General features: G+C 35.1%; 1 long non-coding RNA gene across 1 annotated transcript; it reads right to left on the reverse strand.

The window, feature by feature from the left end:
- Positions 1 to 2,947: 2,947 nt before the first annotated feature.
- Positions 2,948 to 5,978, reverse strand: LOC145050768 (uncharacterized). Its single transcript, XR_013683434.1, has 4 exons — positions 5,857 to 5,978; positions 4,487 to 5,495; positions 3,256 to 4,119; positions 2,948 to 3,156 (listed from the first exon to the last, which is right to left on the reverse strand). It is a non-coding gene; the product is annotated as an uncharacterized LOC145050768 (long non-coding RNA).
- Positions 5,979 to 8,023: the final 2,045 nt, after the last annotated feature.

Consider the following 8,023-nt stretch of genomic DNA (forward strand, 5'->3'; position numbering starts at 1 on the left):
CACTTTCGCAGTTATATGCTTCAGCATCGATTTCATCCTCCTTCAACTCAGGGAAGGGCAAAATCATACGATGAATTTTCTACCCTATTTCACAATTCAGATGTAGTTGAGTGATGTTAGCATAAAGTCGTTTAGCAATCAAACAAAAAACATTTCTCTGTTTTAAAAGTTTTAAATTTTCTCTTTGTAAATAAATGTTTTCATCCTTAGACTTTATCAGCTCCGACTCTTTTTGCTCTATCCACATCCTTCGCTCCTCACTCTTGGAAGACACCCTGCTTATTTAGTCAGTTAGGTTAGAATTGGTGACCCGTGTTTGAGTTAAACAACTATCTAGATTTGAGATTCTTGAATTTAAGCTATTTAATTCCTTTTCATATGATTTCTGTGGGACTTTGAATGAAATAAAGAGAAATTGTACCTTCTTGATCAATTCATCAAGCTCATTGATCTGCACACTGAGAGGTTTTGCTGTGAAGCATAAGTCCTCTCGCTCCTTGGTGTCCTTGTTTCCACCATCAGTATTGTATCCCCTTATGTGAGATACATCAGTCACCACAAAACACTTTCCACTACTTTCGTCACCTCTTGCAACATTTGTCTTTCCATGTGAAGGCTTTCTCACTTCATCATCCTCTGAGTCGGTTGAGCATACCTGCACGCCACCGAACTCGTCATCCTCTGCCGAACCCTGTACAATAAGAGCATTCATAGAAGGGTTAGTAGCAACTTTCTTCCTCTTGATCTCTTCCAGCTTTTTCATCAAGACAGCCTCTTCATCTTTTTCCTCATCTTTCTCTGCCATTTTCTTCAGAACACAATCTTTAGCATAATGGTTCTTTCCTCCACAGTAATAGCAGATAACGCCAGAATCTCCTTCAACTTTCGCCTCTTTCTTTGGTTCCTCTGTCTTCGGCTCCTCCCTTACCTTTTCAGAACTATAGCTCCCCTACCAATTTCTGTTTTTATTGGTAGGAAACCTCTTCTTGATGAACCTCTTGGGATTGGATACCATCATAGCATAATCTTCTGACGTAAGATCATAGTCCTGTAGGTTCAGATCTTCGTCTTCCACTGCATTCTTGCCTTTTGATAGGAGGGCCAAGGACCCCAAACTTGAGACCACATTCTTTTCTTGCATGACAATCTTTTCTTGGGATTTCAGAATTCCCACCAGCTTTGCCAATGAATATGACTTGAATTGCTCATGAGCTTTAACTGTAGACACGACAGCTCTCCATTCAGATCTTAGGCCATTCAATAAGGTGACCTTCTGTTCAATCAACTTCCTTTCTATATCATGTTTGATCATCTTGCTAAGAAGATGATTGAAGCGATCAAACGTCTAAGCGACAGTTTCATCAGAATTCTACTTAAATTCACCAAACTCAGGCAAAAGCAAGGTCTGAATAGAATGCTCTAAATCTTCATCTGTGGAATACAGCTCTCGCAACCTATCCCATATTTCTTTAGCGGTACTGCATGAACTCACCAACCTAAACGTGTCAGATTGAAGAGCGAATCGGATCAGTCTCAATGCTTTGATGTTGCACTGAAACTTCTCCTTTTCGTCTTGAGCAACGTCTTTAACATCTTTTAACAGATCATTATATTCTTTCTGAGTTTTAATGATCTTGGATGTTCCTGAGTGAGCAAATGGTCCAGACACAATGGCTTCCCAAATAAGATACCCATTATCTTCAGATCCGATGACATAGTCTTCAAAATGATGAGCCCAAACTTCGTAATCCTGGGTGTATAGAATAGGAATCTTCGTCGTTGATCCAATGCTGTTTGAGATGTTGATAGGATTAGATTTTGAATCGTCCATGCTTGATCGTTTAACCTGTTTGAAATATCAGACTTGTAATATGTAATATTGGGGCAAACGAATAAATAAAGAGATACGTCAATTATGGAGTCACGGCTCAATAAATATTAGTTAATACGGAATAACCCTAATCGCTTCTTTCACAAAAGATATGTGTATGAATTACACAGCCTCCTGCTCTGATACCAAATGATGAGTTCGAAAACTCTTTGATCGATTAGATCTTTGTAACAGGTAAATTAATAAAATAGAAACAATAATGTAAAAAACACAAGTATGGATCTGAATGTGTCGAATGATTTGATTAACTCAATCCTCAGCAGAGCTCGATGAAGAACTTCCGCTGTAGAGGATTCTAGGGTTACAAAAGATAAGAACTTGTACGCTATCAAATCTCTATGAATCTTACGTTAAGAATGCATGCAAGCATTTATATATAATAAAGCCTAAACAAAACTCACGGATGGACAGGCCCATACCAGAGACAAAACTTAGACTAGCTAACGAGCCGAAAGACGCAACACTTAACTGGACCTAACAGAGCTCGAGCTCGGCTCGTTTCGAGCTTAATATTTAAAGATCGAGATCGGATCGTTAGGATTTAACAGGCCCGAGCTCGGCTCGGGATCGACTCGTTTGGCACACGAGCCTAAACGAGCCTAAGCTTGGCTCGAGCTCGGCTTTTCAATTTGTCCAAGCAAAGCTCGTTTAAGCTTCTTGAGCTCATTGAAAAGCTCGTTTATTATACATTCTAGCAAAAAAATACTAAATAAACTTATAGATTTAACCAAGCACACAGTACCAAATATGTAAAATAACTCCATATTACAAAAAAATACTTAAACTTCAAATTAATAACTACCAAGTGACTAGATACTGCAAAATAAGACTTAAAGCACAAGATCAAGTCTTTCAAAAACACAATTCTTGCAAAATAAGATTTAAAGCACAAGATCAAGTCTTTCAAAAACATAATTCTTCCTTGATGCAACGGATGTAACTTCACTCCACATTAAGACATATGTAAACTGTAAAAAATTCATTTCAACTCAACATTTTCAGAATTTTATTGAAAAAGAAGAAAACATGTTTAGAGAAAATAATGCCAACCTTTATACAAAAAGCATCACATTACACAATCCACAGTTTCTACAAGCTTATCCCTTTGCCCTTAGTAAAGAAGCATAAATTCCAGGTTAAATGCAAAAAATTCCAAATCTTTGCAACAAAAAAGGTTCAGATTAATAGTAAAGAAAGTCAAATTATACCGTCGATTAGTTTGTTGTAGCAACAGGTAGTAAAACCTCAGTAGGAGATTCCTCCTTCTATAAAAAAAGAAAAACAAAATAAAGAGATAACTAACGATTAATATTTTATAATAATAAAATAGCAATTATTATTTGCTTTAGGTTTTTGAAATACACCTTCAACTTTTTCTTGACTCCATGTAGATGCCTAATCCAATCTCCTCCACAAATCAACATTTGTACTGTATCTAGTGCCAATGAAGCTCGATAGGGATCAATAACTCTACCCCAACACTAAAAGTTGCCTTAGATGCAACAGTAGAAATTGGAATTGCAAGTACATCTCTAGCCATCATGGACAAAATAGGATACTTTAATCTGTGCACATTCCACCACTCCAATGCATTAAATGATTGCATTCCCCCTTGAACTTGCTCCCTATAAAAACCTTCTAAATACATATCTAATTCTGACTTTTTTGGTCTCTCTAAATCTACATTCTTTATAAACTCTCCAAATGCCTCCCATCCCGATCCAAGTGATGTACATTCATTTGATCCTGAAATGATGTTTCGTCCACATTCACTTCTATGGGTTGCAACTTCCCTAACTAATGTATCATGTATCACTACATACTCTGTATACATTTCATAAAGCGCATTCTTTACTTCTGTAATGTTCTCATAAGGATTTTGATATATTGTTGGAAAACTAAATTCAACTAACTTCATCTTGAAATGTGGATCTAAAACAGAAGCTATCGCCATAACAAGATGACACTCACCCCAATACTTATCAAATTTTTCCTTCATCTTTTTCACCATATCACGGATAAAATCATTCTCGGACAACGCACCTTTATCCAAAGTTTGCTTCACTCTGAACACTTCAATAAGATATAAATTAGCAGTCGGGTAGTTACTGCATGAGATGATGTTCGTACACACCTTAAAAACTTTCAAAAGGTCACATACACTTTCCACATTTTCTCAATCTTCTTTTCTTGGCAAATGATTGAAATGAGGTTCATACTCTGCATATCTGAAAAAGCACAAAGTATTAGTGAATATGGACAAGTATTTAGAAGAAAATATTAAAAATTATAATCATGTAATGTACACCCTGGAAAAGCATCCTTAAACTTTAAAGCAGAAGATAACATATCATAGGTTGAATTCCATCGTGTTGGCACGTCAAGAAATAATTTTCAATCACGTATTTGTAGCTGATGCGCAACATTTGAAAATGTTTGACGTCTACCCTCTAAATGATTAATATACTTTATACCCTCACGAACGTCCTCGATAACACACTCAATTTTTGTAAGACCATCTTTCACAAGAAGATTCAATATGTGTGCACAACACCTTATATGAAACAATTTACCACCACAAGAAAGTTTTCTTACCGTCGAAAAAATTTCTTTCAATCTTTTTACCGCTCTGTCATTATAAGCTGCATTGTCTACTGATATGGTGAATATTTTATCTTCAATTTCCCACTCTTTCAAACATTTGTAAATACATTCAGCAATATCAAAACCGGTACGAGGAGGAGGAACATGCACGAAACTCAATACGCGTTTCTGTAATCTGTAAGAAAAGGTTGAGATATAAAATTAAAAATGAAAAAGTAAATACTAAATTTGATAAAGTCGTTAAACCTCCAATTTTGATCAATGAAGCGTCCAGTAATAACCATATACTCAATTTTTTGATGCGAGGATTTCCAACAATCAGTTGTTAAACATATTTTCTAGGCAGCTTTTGTAAGGGCTTTCAACTTCTTCTTCTCGTGCTCATATACTTTAAAACAGTCTGATGTAGCTGTAACTCTGCATATTTTTTCAAACAATGGATTGGCAGTCTTCATCATCTTCACATACATGTCATCTTCCACGGTTTTAAAAGATTGCTCAGTACACAGTAACCAATTAGCTATGGCTTCCCTCATCTTGTTAGCATCATATTTTGCATTTGGACCTATTAATATTGGAGGCTTACCAAATTCTGAATCCACATTAGCGTCACATGGCGGAAAATTTAACGATTTTTGGTTTTTTTCATGTTCTTTATGAGGTAAGCAGCTTCTTAGGTGTCTAGCCATTGTGGATGTAGGACCTGATCCAACCTTAGATAATCTTGTTTTAAAGTGCATACATTCGAGTTTTTGCGTAACATCTTTCAGGGTAACCACAACAAAATCATTCCATACTTCTGATATTTTTTGCTGCTTCCGCTTCAACTGCACTTCATCTTCACCGGTTTCTGGATGTTCTTGTCTCACATTTGCATTTTGAGTGAATGTATTTAAATTTGGAGAGGTTGTCTGCTCCTCACCATGAATACGGGCACCGGTTTCACCTAACCCTTGCATTGGACTTGATGGATTTAAAATCACACCATCATCCATAAGATCTGTCAAAAACAAAACTGATTAAGCAAAAAAAATGCACAACTTAAAAGTTATGGGAGTTTGGCAACGTTTGTGTAAAATGGAAATCAAATTAGGTCACTTGCAATCTTTGTGTTAATTGTTAAATGGGAATTGAATATTGTAATTTCATTAATCTGGTCACTTTTTGATCAACTAAAGATTATACCGTCAAGAGTAAACAAGAGAAATACAACATACTTGGATACTGATTTGCAACAAAATTTTGGAGGTTTGATTAGAAATACTAAATAATATACGTATAGAACTAATCATATATTATAGTTACTGTTTGGGAATCGAGATGATAAAGCAACATGAAATCAACTAATTGAAATTTCATACCTCGAGAATGGAGAATGGATACTGGAGTGGCGTAGGCCGGAGATGATCGTCGTTTTTGGTAACGAGTACGGGCTAGGCTTCAACATATGATATTGAAAAATGGAACCGCGAGGAGGGAAGTCAGGAACCCTAACCCTTTTGCGTGAAAATGAGAGTGAAAATTGAGAAGTCAAAAGCGTAACTCTTAAGTCGTAAAGATCACTCATACTTTATTTGTATTTTACATAAATGATAAATTGAAAAATAGTATTTAGTTATTTAGTTTTTGATATATCATAAAAATATAATATTAAGTTATAAGAAAGTAAAATAACGTGAAGTCATTAGCATTACTAGACTTCTAAGTTATATCTAGATCATAAACTCGTAACTAGTATTATTATTTTGATATATAAAACAAAAATATATTTTCAAATTATAAGGTATAGACTAGTATATAAAATAAAAATAAAATTTTAAAAATATACTTAGGCTCGATTAGGCTCACGAGCCTATACGAGCTTGACAACAAAAGCTCGGGCTGGGCTCGTTTAATAAATGAGCCTTCAAGGTGAGCTCGAGCTCGGCTCGGGCTCGTTTAACTTGAGCTCGAGTCGAGCTATTATCGAGTCGATCCCGAGTAGCTCGGCTCGCTTACACCCCTAATCTTTAGTCAAGGATATATATATATATATATATATATATATATATATATATATATATATATATATATATATATATGAATTTTATGTTGGAATGGCTCAACTTAAGGAAATTCTATATATATTGCGTTCTCAAAATTCAATTATGATTACGACATCCCTCTTCATAGTCGAATTATGAAAACATGGCAAATAAAAATATTGTACCAAAAGACTGGTCTAAAATCATGTCTTTATGTAAGACATCATGAATCGTGTCTCATATGCTTCGGGTGTAGGATCGATTGCATGTGCTATAATATTTATCCTTTCTAAATTTTTCCAAATGCCTGGGGGCATTAAGAGGGGAAAAGGTCTAAAATTGGATATGACTAAGATGATTAAGCAATTGTCAAGGACAATTGTCACACCCCAAAACCGAGAACGGCGGAAACGTTCTGGGGCGGAAGACGTCATGTAAAGTATTACAACATAGTATAACAGTAAACAAGCAAACAACATCGTCCATTGCATTAAATATATAATTTTAATACAAGCGTGTTCTGAACAGTTATAGACACCAAAAATGTAAATCAAAATAATAAGATGAGTCTTGAATGCGCTCCATCTTCTCAAAAGCTGGCCTCAATACATGTCTACTAGTGACCTGAGAATACAAGTTATTTTGAAAGAGTTTATCAGCATTAAAGCCGGTGAGTTCATAAGTATTTTAGTGTCGGTGTTTGTATCAAAACGTTTGAACATGGTTTTAAGTACGAGTTTGTAAACATTTGTGATAAAAATATGTGAATGTTTGTAAAAGTTTGAATCTCTTAGAAAACCCTATATTTCCTATTAAAAGTAGCCTTCTACCAAGGTGTAACTGTTTTGTATGTTCGTTTATTGTAAAAGTGTGTAATTTTCCCAAGTGTAACTATCATTAACAAAATATAGTTTGTACATTAATGTTTAAGTGAGATGATCACTAAATATATGTAAAGGGTAAATTAATGTAGTACTGTAGTGTTGTATTATAGGAACTACTGTTATACTAACTACCTTAAACCGGATTTATATCAAGGTATTATGTGATTAATTGTACCATACTATCGACTAGGAAACATGACAATGTAGGTCGTAAAAAGGTATGACGTTTGGCACCCGCAGACATGCAGGTCCGGCTGTAGCTAGCAGCAAGGTGTAGGATAGTCAATCCAGTATAGATCTATACGCAAACTCACGCTCTCCCTCCAAGAGACTCTGGCTACAACTCGGGCCATGACATTGAAGGCATGCTCTGATACAGTGGATCACAATTATGTTAACGTATTCATGTATATGTAATGTATTGTTACTCGTTCTAGTATCGTTGTATATGTTCTCTTTCTAGTATAGTTGTAAATGTTCTCTTTCTAGTATATTTGTATATGTTCTTCTTCTAGTATAGTTGTAAATGTTCTCGTTTCTAGTATAGTTGTATATGTTCTTCTTCTAGTATAGTTGTATATGCTCTCATAGTAATGTAATGTATATGTTCTCATAGTAAT

This window comes from Lactuca serriola, chromosome 5 (genome assembly GCF_051521515.1).
Source record: "Lactuca serriola cultivar US96UC23 chromosome 5, Lser_US96UC23_V15, whole genome shotgun sequence".
In the NCBI taxonomy this organism is placed as follows: domain Eukaryota; kingdom Viridiplantae; phylum Streptophyta; class Magnoliopsida; order Asterales; family Asteraceae; genus Lactuca; species Lactuca serriola.